Here is a 15,284-nt window from a genome sequence, read left to right on the forward strand (position 1 = left end):
TATTCATTCAGCACCAAGAACAGCGACGAGGCAGTTTTTTTTTGTTTTTTAAAAAAAAGTGTTTTTAAAAGAAAAATTCTGAACAGGAACTAATTTGACAACTAATTTGGATCCCCAGCTGGATTTAGACGGTTTAATTTAAATTTTAACTTCTGACTTCAAAAGTTTTAGAAGTTAGACCATAAACATTTAAAAACGTTGAGTAACCCGCACGGATCATCTTCTGTTTTAATATAATATGACATTAAAGGTTTTGTTTGGAACAATCGCAAAGAAGTGCGCGTCAGGACCATACTAGTTTTATGCGTTTCTGGTTTTGTTTTCGTGGGATTGTGCGATGCGTCACTGATTTCGGGTGATTAGATTTGAAGCGATTACTCTCCTGTTTCTAACATCTGCCTGCATTCTGGCCGCGACTGTGTCCAGCACATAACTGTCTTGCTTTCACCGAGCTGCTCCGTGTCTGCGGTCTGCATTTCAGTCCGCCTCCCTTCAGGCCATCTGACTGGGTAAAAACCCACATTATCACCTGTTGTCCCTTAATGTCTCGCTCACCTGTTGAAATGCACCAGGAACAACAATGATCAATCTGACATTTTCCAAACCTAAACATGGCTTTATTGTCGAGCATATTGTGAAGTGTGAACAAAGGAAAACAAAATAAGTGTTTATTGAGTTAGAGCTGGCGAGGCATCAGTCTGTGGCACATAGCTGAGGTGTTACAATATGGGATTCCAGCATCAGCTCTTCTGTCTTGATGAGTCTGGTGTTTAACATCTTGCTCTTTACAATACCTCATAGGTTCTCTGTCAGAAGGTGCTGAATCCTGCTAAAAATAACACCAGCATCTCCCAAACTCCTAGGTCTAAAGCTATTCAGTAGCAGGAACCATGGAGTGCTCTAAAATCTCCAGGTGGACAGCTGCATTAACCTTTCACTATGACATGGCTCCCCAAACCATCAGTGGCTTTGGATTGGACCTCCAGCAGGTGGTATTCCCAGCACTGTTCCTCCAGACCTTGATTTCCTTGTGAAATGCGACATTTGTTTTCTGAAAAAGAGGATTTTGGACCATTGCAACGGTCCAGCCTGATACCTTGGAAATTTTCCTCTTGTTCAAGAGGAGCCTGAGAGACTCTGTCTCACTTTGTGAATTAAGTCACAGGAATGAATCACCACTTTAATGAAATTCTAATTGATATAGATGATCATTTCTGTGCAATTCCCATTACTTATTGCATTGAGTAAAGCAACATAAGGCTTATTGCAAAGAACTTGGGCAGAAATTTCAGATCAGTTTAATTTCTTCAGAAATGTGAGTCTCTCTCTCTCATTCTCTCATTCTCTCTCTTTCTCCACTCCTCCTTCTCATTCCCTCTGCAACCTTCAGTTCCCTGTTCTGCATCTGGGCTTGAAATGTTCCAGCCACATGCAAGGCCAGTGTTCTCCTGAGTGCATGAGGTGATTGATTGTCCCGGCTGGGGCCAATTTGATGAACGGGGTCATAAATCAGCGAAGGATAAAAAGTATTATGTCCCGCTGTGATGTAGATTCCAGCAAAAGAACAAACAAACAAAAAAAAACCTGCTGCACATCTATAAAAACTGGAGGCTGTAACATGTTGGTTTGGCAGTAATCAAGGCATTATTGCAGCAAAGCCCTGACTGGATGAGAGACCAGTGACGTTTTCCAGGACATTAGGACCCGAATGACACTCATGAAAATGCTCCTATTGGGAAAAAAATGAGAAGAATCACAGACTCAGTATAAGCGAGTGATCATCTATCTGGAGGCTATTTTTGCGTCACTGGGGATAAAACAATGCACTTCACCTTGAATTCATTAAAAAATAAAAAACCCTTTTTCTTCCTCTCCACTTATGTGTCATCTCCCGATGTGGTCATAACTGCTGATTTGTACAAGCTCCATGAAAAAGGTCCGTAATTCTGTGTGGTGCAGTGATTGATGTGTGGGGACACTTACTGAAGGACGCGACGATGTCATCGACGGTGCTTCCTCAGATTAGGGTTAAAGGTCAAACCAGAGATCTAAATGGCGTCTCTGCTCCTGAAACCATTTGAGTGTCACACAGTTGTGATACTGTAGGTCACAGTAATGGGTCTGTCTGTCTGTCTGTCTGTCTGTCTGTCTGTCTGTCTGTCTGTCTGTCTGTCTGTTACAGATAGGGGGGATTTCTTTCTTCTGCTGTTTTATGGATCTTACACGCACCCTCCAAGGTGTGTCTGCTCCACTGCGCAGGCACTCAATGATGCGCTCCACAGGAAATATGTCTGGCTCTCCTCGGCCATCATGCAACAATCGGACTGCTGGATTGCCATGGCGACTCGTCTTTGAGCCAACGGCGGAGGTACGGCTGAAGTGGAGCGCTGAACGCATCCCACCACCTTACGTCAAAGCGGGCACTGCAGGCCTCTAGCCTGTAAGGACACAGCAGGACGATAGAGAATGAAGCAACATCGACGGAAAATCTGGTCCTCTGAGTAAAGCAGAGGAAAATTTTACTTTTATTTATTAACACATTAGGTCATTTATTGATTGGTATTGCCAACATTGAAATAAATCATCGCTGAACAATAAAAGAGCCAACTGAAACAAGTGTGTTTAATATTCTCAAATTTAGTTCTCATTACTACAAATAACACACGTGTGTGATGGATGATACGTGTCTTGGGAAGATTTTCCTTCTTTTCTAGCTTCATTAGGTTCTTCCTGCGAACAGAGGTTTTGGAGAGAGCGATCCGCACCATTTGAACCATGCTGTCACATTAATCTCAGCTCAACTAGCACACAAACATGGTTCCGGAGTGCTCGGCAACAGTAACGCACACGTGCACAGGCACAAATGCATTACCAAAAACAAAAAAAGCACGACAAACTGCAGCTGGGGCTGGCTTTAAAGCCACATTCCATCGCTTGCGGGGTTAAATTTGCCAGTCTGGTGGATTCCTTTATGACATCACAGAAATGAAAGACAGATGAGGAAGTGGGGGTGGGCAGCTGATCTTCCGGTAGATAATGTAATATTTTCTCACAGTGGCAGATGGTTAGATGAGTGAAATTCTGGAGAACTTATAGTTATTATCGTTCTCTCTCTCTCTCTCTCTCTCTTTCTGTCTCTGACAAAATGTGAGTTAGAGCAGCAGAAAATATTATAAAGCTAACATACACTAAGCATTTAAAATGCATATTGTCCTGCAACAGTGTTTTGTTCCTGATATGTCTGCTCTGAAGCTTCTGATTGACTCCAGCCTGCTTCTCAGAATAACTTTCACAGAACCCGCCGTTATAATTGCGGGTTGTCGGAGGGAGGAAAAAAAAAGGGAAAAGAAGCTGGCGTCATTCGGGGTCCTTTTGGTAGTGTGGGAGAGGAGGATGACAATTCATGCCTGGGTGAGTGACAGAGTGCTGACTGCATATGTGAGAGCTGGTGCGTTAGTTACAATGTTCAGCCATTTCCACTGCTGCAAATCAGAGAGCACAACGATATAAAGATCTACCGCTGTAAGCGCCATGTTGCTCAGTTCAGTAAAAGGAAGCATCCTACTGCCTACGCACTGCCAGCATCACAGTAACAGCCAGTGTAGCTCCTCCAACCAGGGGACAGCTAATCAATCGCTGTAAGTCTCTCCATTTGTTCCACTAAGTGCAACTAAATCTTGGACTTTGAGCTTTTTAAAGTTCCGATCCAATTAAATGACACTTTAAAAGGGTTAATGCTCTATTTATGTACTACAGGATGCCCTAAAATGGGATTCATTTTAATTGCAATTATTCTATTCGACCTTTTGCAAACACAAATCTCTGTTTTCTCTACTGGAGCCAACGTGCATGTGCAGCTTCAACAAGTCAAAACCCACAAGGGCAGACATCAGGCTCTAATTGGCTGGAGGCTTTCGTCTGTGTTGTTACTGAAAACAGTTCTGGGATCATCATGGTTATGGATGCTTGTGTTGCTGGCACTGTGAAGCCAGGAAGAGAAACCTGTTCTCACTCATTTCCCTGCTGCTTTTTAATCTACCGGTTTTAGATGGACGACAATGGGAACGCAAGAGGTGGCGTTGAGGATAGACGAATGCTGGAACAAAGCTGTTTCGATAGCTTTAATTTCAGGACGTGATAAAAATGACGTCTGTATTTAACCAGTCCAACATTCATCCCTCGCTAATGACGGCAGGCAAGAATATTACAAATTCTGATGAATGGCCTTTCGTGTGGCGCCGCCTTTGTTTAATTGTTTGGAACATCATCCATCACCTGGGAACTTTAAAATAACAGGATCATGGGTAATCCTCTCAGCCACCGATCGTGCCAAATGCACCTGAATCGTGACAGAGAGCAGAAACAGAGTGCAGGAAATACTGTGCAGAAAGTGTAGACCCAATAGAAACATGCTCCATCACTTTCCTTCTGACTGCTGACAAAGTCCTGCCTACTGAGCAGGGTCTGTCTGAACCAACCCACCACAGCCACCATTATGCGGCTGCTCCTACATTTAATCGTTGCCATGCGCGACATAGTAATCACTGTCATTCGGCCTTAGACAGCTCATAATAACGTGAGGGGAGGCCAGCTGTGTGACTTCCGGGCTCTACTCGAGCAGTTGGTGCTTTCATTGTTCCACCCTTCCGATGAATCTCCTGAGGCCACATGAGAAGATAAAACGAAATGTTGCTCGTTAGCAATGTGCAATTGTTCTGCAATTTCTCGCCACATCGCCACGGTAACAGCAAGGTTTTACTCTTGACGCTGTAGTGATGGTTCTTTAACCTATGCCTGATCAGCTTGAAGACTTTGGCTGTCAAAAACAACCTCAGGGGCTATAAATGCAAAAGAAAAACAATTTAAAAAGAGCCTGAGAAGAGATTTCTACTGAAATAAATGTTGGTGGCGGCATAAAAATCTAAAAATAAGAAAAAAGAATAAAAATAATAAAAGCCAAACTATAGGTTTCATCTCTACATAGTAAAGGTTAAAGGAAGCCACCCCCGCAACCCTGCCCCCCACCCCACAAAGCTTGTACACAACACCATTTAGATTTCAAAAGAAAAGCATGAAAGAATCTTTCTGTTTCATGAACTGCATGAAAGGGGCAACACCTAAAGCTAAAAATCTCGCAGGAAGCAGCGCAGCAAAATGTTGATCGATGGGTCTATTTAACAGTAAGACTGAACTATTGAGTGCAGCTGAAAAAATTAGCCCCACGATGAGCCTCCCTCACTGCAGGCTACCGCTTCTCTCCCAACACATTTAGCATGTGCGCGATAAAGCACTATTTGGTGACAATGAGGCTACAATAAAACCTGGTTTCACATTTACAGTCTGGTGCCTAGTGGTATTTTATGATTTTGCCTCACATCTCAGCATAATGCAGCTAAATTCCCCAAGTCGAGAAAAAATGTAGACTTAACAGAACGTAACGGTCTTGTGCAAATATTTAATAAACTGAACATCATATATGCTTTTATAGTGTTTGTTATGCATTAGTGGCATTATAGGCTCCTTCTTTCTCATATTAGGACTGTTGCAATTCCCAATTCTAGGCAGGTGAAGCTAACTCCAAACTAGATTTTTATCATGAATAAACACCGACATCAAAGGAGTCAAAACTTTGGAGGAGTCAAAAGTATGCCAGAAAAAAATATAAAAATGAACAAAACATATTTTGGGCATCACCAGTATACAGAAGCTGCTATCTTTGCTGACTCAGCTGTTATTTGGTGTCTAGTTTCAATATTGTCACAGACAACATCAATGAATGTTGCCCTCAATACAACTCTGGGAGTTTTCAGAAGTCATAAAACTGTTTTGCATGCAGCTGAAAGTGCAGGAGGAAACTCTGGGATGGAGGCCTTTCTAGCTGTACTTCAAGACCTCGGGGGTCCTCACTTAAACACGAACGGTGCTCCAATGTCTCTCCTCAAGCAGCAAAAAAGATTAACTGCAAACAAGGCTTGGTGCTAATTACTGATGATGTCGCCAAATTTGCTGCAAGAAATAAGAAAGAAGAAGGAGTGTGCAGAGATAAGATACGGCAAACACGGACGTGGGCCGGAAATCGATGCAGTCAAATTAGCAGAGTGACTTCTACTTGGGCGACAAAGGGAACAAATGAAGGCTCAGGATAAGATATGTGGATGTACACCTCAAATCTGTCTGCACCAGAGCTGCTGCTCAATTCGGAAGGTCAAACACACCTACAGGGGAAAAATAACACTGAAATCGAACTGCAACAAACTGAAGAAACAGACATGAGGGATTAATATGCATGAATGCCACCTACAAAATGACTTCACCTATTATATTTTACATTTTCAATTATTCATCAGTCTGGACACAACCAGCCATGAATCCAGCCTTCTACGTACTTCACAGCTACTGGCTTAATGTTCATTATGGTATTAGCTAATACCTACATCATTTGGTAATTAGCTCTAATTAGCCTGAACGAATGCAGCGAACATGAGCATGAGAATTGGAGTGTCAGACCAGGAGTCAGGACTCAGAAAGATGATTTTATTTAACAGAACCAATCAGCCTCTTGACAGTGTGAGGAAGTAAACAGGCTAAAAACCTTTAAGCTAAAGATCTCTCCTGATGGAGTTGAGATGAAGGTGAAGTCTAATAGATTATCCAAATCAAAATCCTTTCTTCGGAGGAAAAATAAAGGCTTACCATTACCATTAATTAACCAAAATAAAATGCACTCCTTCAAATTGGAGGCTTTACAAAATTTTATGGAACTCTCAAATAACATCACTCCCAAAGCACAGAAATAAAAATGGCTACAGAAATTGAGGATAAACCCTTAAAAAAATAAAGAATTGTTTTGGCTGAATAGCTGGGGGGCACAACAGCACAAAACACTCCACATAGGGAAAGGGGATGCAGATTATATATACCTGAGGACAATGGGGAACAGATGGAAACAGTCAGGAATCAGGGAGGACAAGCCGATAGGTGACAAGTAACCACAAACAGGAGGAGAGTGACATTCCAAAATAAAACAGGAAGTCACCAAACAAAACCTCACCACGGGTGACACGGATCAGATACCTGATCTTTTGTCTTCTATAAAAGAATTCGGTTACACCCGTAACCAAAGCAAATGTTCCCTAGTCCTTGTGAATCATGGCTGCCGTCTATGTAAATGCTAACCTCTGTCATCACAAACAAATGCGTGGAATCGAAGCCTCTAATTTATTTTCACCCTTCATTTTTGGCCGTAGATGATAGCGTGATGTCCTCACATCATGTAGCTTGGATTCAGCCATGTCATTATTCATTGCTTCAGCTTGATGTCTGTAAAGTCCATTTTGTCGGTGTATCTGTCTGTAGATAGGACAATAATTGATCTGCCAAAAAGGGTAATTGAATTCTGAATCATCATCGAGAGTTGCTGCGTATATACAGTAGGTAGGACGGTCAGGTGTTGCTTGTTAGGAGAGAGCACTAATGGTTTCTGACCATAACACCAAGTCCCGCATTAAGCTAGACATGACGCTAATTATCGAGTAATAATAAAATAAAATAATGCAAATAATATTAGTACATTAACAAAAGCCCAGTGAGTGGTTTGTAATTTTTGTAATTTGTAGAAAAACGCAAATTACCCAACCGCCACTGACATCAATCTGGTATGCATTTAGTATTCGATGCTACGACGCAGTTTGAAGCTCCACGGCTGAGTGCCTAGAAGTAGAATTTCATCTTATCAGTGAGAACACTAAGTAGGTCACTGACTCCCTATGTAGTAAATAGTGAATAGGAAACGATTGTGTGAATTCAGGCATTAGTCCATCAAGTTAATTTAGGTTTAACTACTATAATATCAATTACATATAGACATCTCAGTTAGCTGTTGCTATCCCAGTGGCCCTTTAACAGTGGTTAGCAGAAGAATGATGGCACAAGAGAGACAGTCGCCACTGTGGCATCGAAATTCAATTTGGTTTTTAAAAAGATCATTTTTTGGCTGAGCCTATAACCTTCGGCACAACCTTCGCTGTGGAACCTCTGAGAGACAATACGTGCACTTTCTGACACCAGTGGGTTGGAAATTAATGTTGTGCTTCGAGATCCGATCAATCAATAACATAGAGAGAGCAAGAGATGCTGGGATTTGGATTATGGAAGAAGAGAGAACTAGCATGTACTTGAAAAGGTTAGCAGTAGATTTATTAGCTTTATTAATATGACATTCATTCGGCTGGGCGCTCACCACCTGCCCTTGGCAGCATCTTGGGCTAGCATGTGTCGTGGCGTCTGTGACCTTATCAATCTCTCCCGGTTTAGTTGGCATGTTTCGTCACAGCTCGCTGAAAACGCGCTTCATTAAACCTTAAAGAACCCGTGAGATTTCCCACACTGCGATGCTTCTATTCCTGGAAGACGTGGGGCCCTTGAAAGGACATTAAAATTCCCTGCGTCTTTTTAGATATGAATGTGGTGATACACAGGTAATGCAAATAGGACAATTTTACATATTTCACCTCTTTTTAACAGGACAAAATTGGTTGTAATTTTCTAATTTGGGCTGATTGAGGGAATAAATTGAAGGGGAAAAAACTTGTGGGTGTGTGGTTGCTGAAAATAGACTAAAACAGAAGACATTAAAATGTTCTCTCACAATATTGCACAACTTCACGCTTTGAATTGTGATTTCCTGGTAATATATTGTGATATAAAAGATAAAAACCAATGAGGGTTACACACAACGATGAGGTCTTCGAGCACCTAGTTGATGTCACAAGAGGATTCCTGCTTTAGTGAGTGTGACTTTGATGGTAGAGGGGAATCTTGTTCATCAGAAATGTGCCTTGAATTCTGATTTCTGCTCAAAACCTCAGAGTCCACAGTGTGGAATGGGTTTTGGTAGTGCTGATCATGAGAGTGTTGTGCTACGTTCACCTGGAGACCCTTCATTATATTATATTTTGTGCAAATACAGTGTAATTACAGCCGGAAAGGGCTCCCAAAAATATCAGCTGGTCCATCATTGCCTAGTTTGCTGTCTAGAAGAATGTGGCCAAACTAGATCACATCATTCCTGCTCTAATCTGACTATCCAATGCCAATGGAACACCCCACTGAGCCTCGCACCATCTCTACTTCCTTCCCATTCAGTCACAGCTCTTCAGCCATCACGACCCTTTGAATTTAAAAGCGCTTGCTCTCAGCACTCATTCAAATATCATATGTCACGGGTAAGACATCGAGCCACTTCACCAGCTCATCCTTGGAGGCATTGTCATCCGCAATCTGACTCCAAATGAAGAAAACTCAGTTTTCGAGCGCCCTTCTTCATCCCTGCCGGTTTAATAATGGCAGCAGACGTGTCGCAGCCAAACTTTGGCCACAGTTTTGCGATCATTCCATTTAAATTGCTTTGATTTAATATTCATTTGAAGCTGGAATGACTGCAGCAGGTTGGTGGGTAAAACTGGTGCAGCACACCGAGGCAATCGCAGCATGTTTCTGCTTCTGCCACTCATTCGTAACTCCTCATCACAAGATTGCTATGGCAACTTGCACGACAAAGTGTGCGCGCGTGTGTGTCTATGCATGTGTGTGTGTTTGTACTTTGTGGGGGAGAAAATGCAGAAATGTCTGTGCTGACTGGCCTTCATCTTTTTTGCAACACAGACGGCAGGAGAGGCCAGCAAATCTACAGCCTGGTGTCAGAGGGGCGGAGGAGCTGCATGCAAGTAGAGACAGGATGAGGCAGACTTGATGGGACCAAGCGACGCAGAGATCACCGGCAAGGAAAAGCTACAGAACTGTTACTGGCTCACGTACACTTTCATCATGGTGGGAAGTGCGGGAGAACTCAAGGATCCAGGACATCACGTTCACAGCCCTCGACCCTTATGCATATCGCTGGGAAAGAAAGTTGACAAGCTTTCAGGTGAACATTACTGTTATAATCAATTGTGTGTAGGTGCCAAGAGTCCTGAAAATTCTGCTCAAACTGTGTGCAGCAAGTGCACCAAAAACGTGTGTGTGCATGTGTGTGTGTTTGTACTTTGTGGGGGAGAAAATGCAGAAATGTCTGTGCTGACTGGCCTTCATCTGTTTTGCAACACAGACGGCAGGAGAGGCCAACAAATCTACAGCCTGGTGTCAGAGGGGCGGAGGAGCTGCATGCAAGTAGAGACAGGATGAGGCAGACTTGATGGGACCAAGCGACGCAGAGATCACCGGCAAGGAAAAGCTACAGAACTGTTACTGGCTCACGTTCACTTTCATCATGGTGGGAAGTGCGGGAGAACTCAAGGATCCAGGACATCACGTTCACAGCCCTCGACCCTTATGCATATCGCTGGGAAAGAAAGTTGACAAGCTTTCAGGTGAACATTATTGTTATAATCAATTGTGTGTAGGTGCCAAGAGTCCTGAAAATTCTGCTCAAACTGTGTGCAGCAAGTGCACCAGAAACGTGTGTGTGCATGTGTGTGTGTTTGTACTTTGTGGGGGAGAAAATGCAGAAATGTCTGTGCTGACTGGCCTTCATCTGTTTTGCAACACAGACGGCAGGAGAGGCCAACAAATCTACAGCCTGGTGTCAGAGGGGCGGAGGAGCTGCATGCAAGTAGAGACAGGATGAGGCAGACTTGATGGGACCAAGCGACGCAGAGATCACCGGCAAGGAAAAGCTACAGAACTGTTACTGGCTCACGTTCACTTTCATCATGGTGGGAAGTGCGGGAGAACTCAAGGATCCAGGACATCACGTTCACAGCCCTCGACCCTTATGCATATCGCTGGGAAAGAAAGTTGACAAGCTTTCAGGTGAACATTATTGTTATAATCAATTGTGTGTAGGTGCCAAGAGTCCTGAAAATTCTGCTCAAACTGTGTGCAGCAAGTGCACCAGAAACGTGTGTGTGCATGTGTGTGTGTTTGTACTTTGTGGGGGAGAAAATGCAGAAATGTCTGTGCTGACTGGCCTTCATCTGTTTTGCAACACAGACGGCAGGAGAGGCCAACAAATCTACAGCCTGGTGTCAGAGGGGCGGAGGAGCTGCATGCAAGTAGAGACAGGATGAGGCAGACTTGATGGGACCAAGCGACGCAGAGATCACCGGCAAGGAAAAGCTACAGAACTGTTACTGGCTCACGTACACTTTCATCATGGTGGGAAGTGCGGGAGAACTCAAGGATCCAGGACATCACGTTCACAGCCCTCGACCCTTATGCATATCGCTGGGAAAGAAAGTTGACAAGCTTTCAGGTGAACATTACTGTTATAATCAATTGTGTGTAGGTGCCAAGAGTCCTGAAAATTCTGCTCAAACTGTGTGCAGCAAGTGCACCAGAAACGGTGGCATCATTGCGAATGCAGGTCCGTTCTGGTCTCTGGCCCAGATGCACTGGAAATCTTCCCCTTGGTCCTGATCACGTTCCACAGATAGCATCCTCTGGGGTTATCAGCCTCAATCCTCAATACTCTTATAACATCTGACCTGCCAGATCAGAAGTATCTTTGTGACTAACAGCCCATCTAAAAGTAGAATGGAGGTCCGAGCAGATATCAGCCCCCCCCCTTTCCGCTCTGGAACCAGGTCCCTGTCCCTGAGGCTGACTCCCTCTATTTTCAGGATTAGACCTTAAACCTTCCTCCTTGGGAAAGTTTATAGTCAGTAATCTGCAGCTACAGTCTCCTCCTCCTTCTCCTCCCCATAGTTTTGCATTGACCTGCCGACTGACCCGCTCAGATTAGTTTTGCTTCCTATATATAATTAACGTACCCATCAGGAGGAGGGTCCCCCTCCCTGTATGAGCCTGGTCCTGCTCAAGGTTTCTTCCTGCTCAAGAGTTTTCTGGGTTAATGTAAAACACTTACAGGTAATTTTGGTGCTAACGTCTGCCATACAAATAAAACATAATTTGAATTGAATCGAATATGTACCGGATATATATAATGAGTAAGGTTTTGAGGAACTAGCTCCTGATGGTTCCATCAGCCCTATCCCGGAAGATCTGACAGCCCCGTATGAGGCTTCTGTTATGGGGGGCCACATTTGCTAAGACCAATGTAGAATTCTGGTTAAGAAAGTCATTTTACTTTATGCTTATCCTGAGTTTAAACCTAATGTGAGACCCTGAATTTCCCTGTGCTGATTTAAACACAGAGCACTGAGTGGAATTTTAAAAGTCAGGCAGCTTTGGCTTCGCCTGCCAGGCAGCAGTTTTGTGTTTCCATTCCTCTGATTCTTATCCAAATAAGTGTTCAGCTCATGAAACACTGTTTATGTTGAAATCCCTGTGGCCACGTAGACTGTTGCCCAACATGTAACCTAACACCAAAAGACAATCCCACGGTCTCAACAGAGGTTTTCTTTAGCAACATATACACCCGATTTTTACGGATTAAGGTAATCCATGCAGAGAAAGTGTAAACTGACAACTCTTACGCTTGATGTCACGAGCCCAATACGACCTCCCAATGAGCCCATTCCTCCACGTGGCTGTAATATTATTATTGGTAAGATTCCATGTTTATAATTTGTGGAAAAAGATGAAAACATGAAGAAACCATGAGCTCTCAGCGCACATCTGGACGGAAGAGGTTTATTAGAACGCTTATTTGACTTGAAATAGCCCTGAAACATTCTGATACAATGATTCAGCCTGGGAAAGAAATGGTTCCAGAGCCGTAGTTGTATTTAAATTTGAATGACACTTTGTTTTAATCGAATACTTTGGATAGATCGCGACTGATTAACCTTCTCTTCAAGCAGGGCCCTTCTGTGGGTGACCCCAAACTTAAGTTTCAAATAGTTTAGGGCATTGGACAGGCTAGTAGATTAAACAGGACAAAGCGAAGTGAAACCTGTACGTGACAGGGCTTTGATGGAGAGTCAAACCCGCTCCCATCCTGACCATCTGCTCTGTTCTGGGGGTCGTGCTGCTGTCAGCTTGACCCTGTTCTCTCTCTGTCTCACACACAAGCGCACTTTTTTTTTGTCACTCCAGCTGGTGGTTTTCGGTGCAGCCTGTCAGATGCTGCGTTCCTGGTGTGGAGGCGAGACGTGAGAGGAGGAACGAATAGCATCGCACCGGCCGGCAGAGTCAGTGTACAATGGAGAAAAAGAAAACAACTGATTAAAATTGTGTGTTCAGGGGCAGTGTGTGAATCTGAGGCTTGAAAAGGATTGTAGAATTTCACAATAACATTTCAAAGCATTCTTCAAAGGGCCAGGACATAGCATAATTAACTATAATGATTCCTTTTGTTGAATGCAGCTGTGTATCACCCTCTGATCACTCAGACAGAATTCAGCATGGATGAAATGATGAAATTTGCTTTCACGTTACCTCTGAAGCTGTTGTTTTCCAGTTGTACAGGCGATACATGCAGCAGTTTATTGATCAGAACCCTCTAAACCCATATCTTCATAAGAAAACCAATAAAAAGGAACATTCGTCACACTATTACACTTTACTACGCTATACTGGTCTATGATTGAGCTGAAAGACTTGGACAGTCCTTTATTCTTCCCATGACAGACAAAAACGATGTTAGTAACGTTTACACCCATAGCATCTGTCCATCAGTTACACTTTTTTGCAGATGACATCTTGTTATTTCACACTACTTGACAACAAACAACATACTTTATATTATCAGTGGGTCAGAAGGCTTCAGGTCAGAGGGTGAGCCAGGAGTTATTCTCTTCGTCTTCATCTTGTCTTTACATGTTTTACCTCTTTTTAGACCTTGAAAAATTGAATAATCCTTAGGAACCCATCCTTTCATTTACATTTAAATCTGCCTCATCTCCTGTTATTAATGTAATTTATTGTAAACAAATCCTAACAAGTCCATAAGCCTCCATAAAAAATAGAGGGGGCTAAATTACTCCTCTCGCTATTAAAAGACAACGTATAATAGGTGTGTTCATCTTCTGGACATGATTCTGTATTAGTGTCACCCGAAGATGGGTGGATCAAAACATCCAAAACATCCAAAATGATTATGTTTTTCTTCAGTCTGAGGTCCAAACATTCCGGCTCTGGTTAAATGTGATGCTTACTGTTGTAATTAGAGGGGTTAATATCCCGAGCAGCATCTCCAAATTAAATCTGGGATTCTAACTCCACGGCTGGTGCACCTGTTTGTGGTAATTACAGATGCAGCACCGGAGCGCAGCCATAATGAGTTATAAAAGTCAAGGTTGAATCACTTTAAAGTCACATTCTCTCTCCGTCCCTGCAAGTTTTTCTCTGTCCAACACACTTTTATACACGATGAAGCCTGAAACCAGTTCACTGGACATTTTAATGAGTCAGTACTTAATTGGTCATTTCCTCGAATAACAACACAAATAACATTTCTCACAGTCACTGGGATGTTCTACGTGCTTCACTTTCTCCCTGCAGTCCAAAATTTAGCAACATTAGGGTTGATTTAAAAAAAGATTGGAATTCAATTAAAGACTGAAGAGCATATGGTGGAGTATTTTATCCGATCTGGAATATATCACATAAAACCAGACACAGATGAAAATGATGGGAAGGACAACTGATTAGGGAATATTGGGTTCCCCAGTCGACCCAGGAGACGTGCAGGGGCTGCACCAAACAATCATCTTCCAATCACTGTGTTTAAGTCAAACATGAACTCAAAGACCAGTGATGGGTGGCAGCAGCTGTGCAACGCAAAGGTTCTTAAAACAAAGCATGAAGAAGAGACGTTCCATTCCAGTCATTTGGTCGAGACAGCATGCTTCAGCTTCTCTAAGAGAACTTCACGAGATTAGACATCAGATGTCAGCGTATCAAACACATCAGTAGCGGTGATGAAAGGACCACAGCCACGGTGCAGTAGACCCAATCAAAAGGCAAAAAATGATGGCACGCGATGCTCTGAACTCTGGGCCAACCAAACTCTTTTATTCAAATGTTATTAATAAATAAGTGTCCTCGGTGTCTTTAGTATTGTAGGACAAAAGCAGGTAATATAATTAGCTAAAGGCCAACACACAGACAACCAGAAAGTGGGGCAGCATCAGACGCAGCTCACTGACAGCCTGACTGTAGTTAGTTGTTGAGAAACAAGGACACTTCTTCTGGTGTCACTTTCTTCTTCGCATCATTTTAAGGCTGTGTCTCAGCAGAAGTGTGTGCTGAGACAAAGATGGCCTTCAGCGCTAATTGAAGTCAATGACAGAAGCTACAGGGTGTGCGAACACACTGTGTTTCTATGGAAACACACTGCGGCGAGTTGCATCCCTTGTGAAACCTGCGGCACGATAGCGGAT

General features: G+C 43.1%; 1 long non-coding RNA gene across 2 annotated transcripts; it reads left to right on the forward strand.

The window, feature by feature from the left end:
• The first annotated feature begins 9,686 nt into the window (after positions 1-9,686).
• On the forward strand, positions 9,687-15,013 carry LOC115248056 (uncharacterized). 2 transcript variants are annotated; one of them, XR_003887097.1, is made up of 5 exons: positions 9,687-9,925; positions 10,106-10,367; positions 10,548-10,809; positions 10,990-11,251; positions 12,997-15,013. It is a non-coding gene; the product is annotated as an uncharacterized lncRNA (long non-coding RNA). The 2 variants fall into 2 exon arrangements; XR_003887096.1 differs by lacking the exon at positions 12,997-15,013 and having other exon boundaries at positions 10,990-11,913.
• The last annotated feature ends 271 nt before the right edge of the window (positions 15,014-15,284 follow it).

Source organism: Takifugu rubripes, chromosome 22 (assembly GCF_901000725.2).
Source record: "Takifugu rubripes chromosome 22, fTakRub1.2, whole genome shotgun sequence".
In the NCBI taxonomy this organism is placed as follows: Eukaryota; Metazoa; Chordata; class Actinopteri; order Tetraodontiformes; family Tetraodontidae; genus Takifugu; species Takifugu rubripes.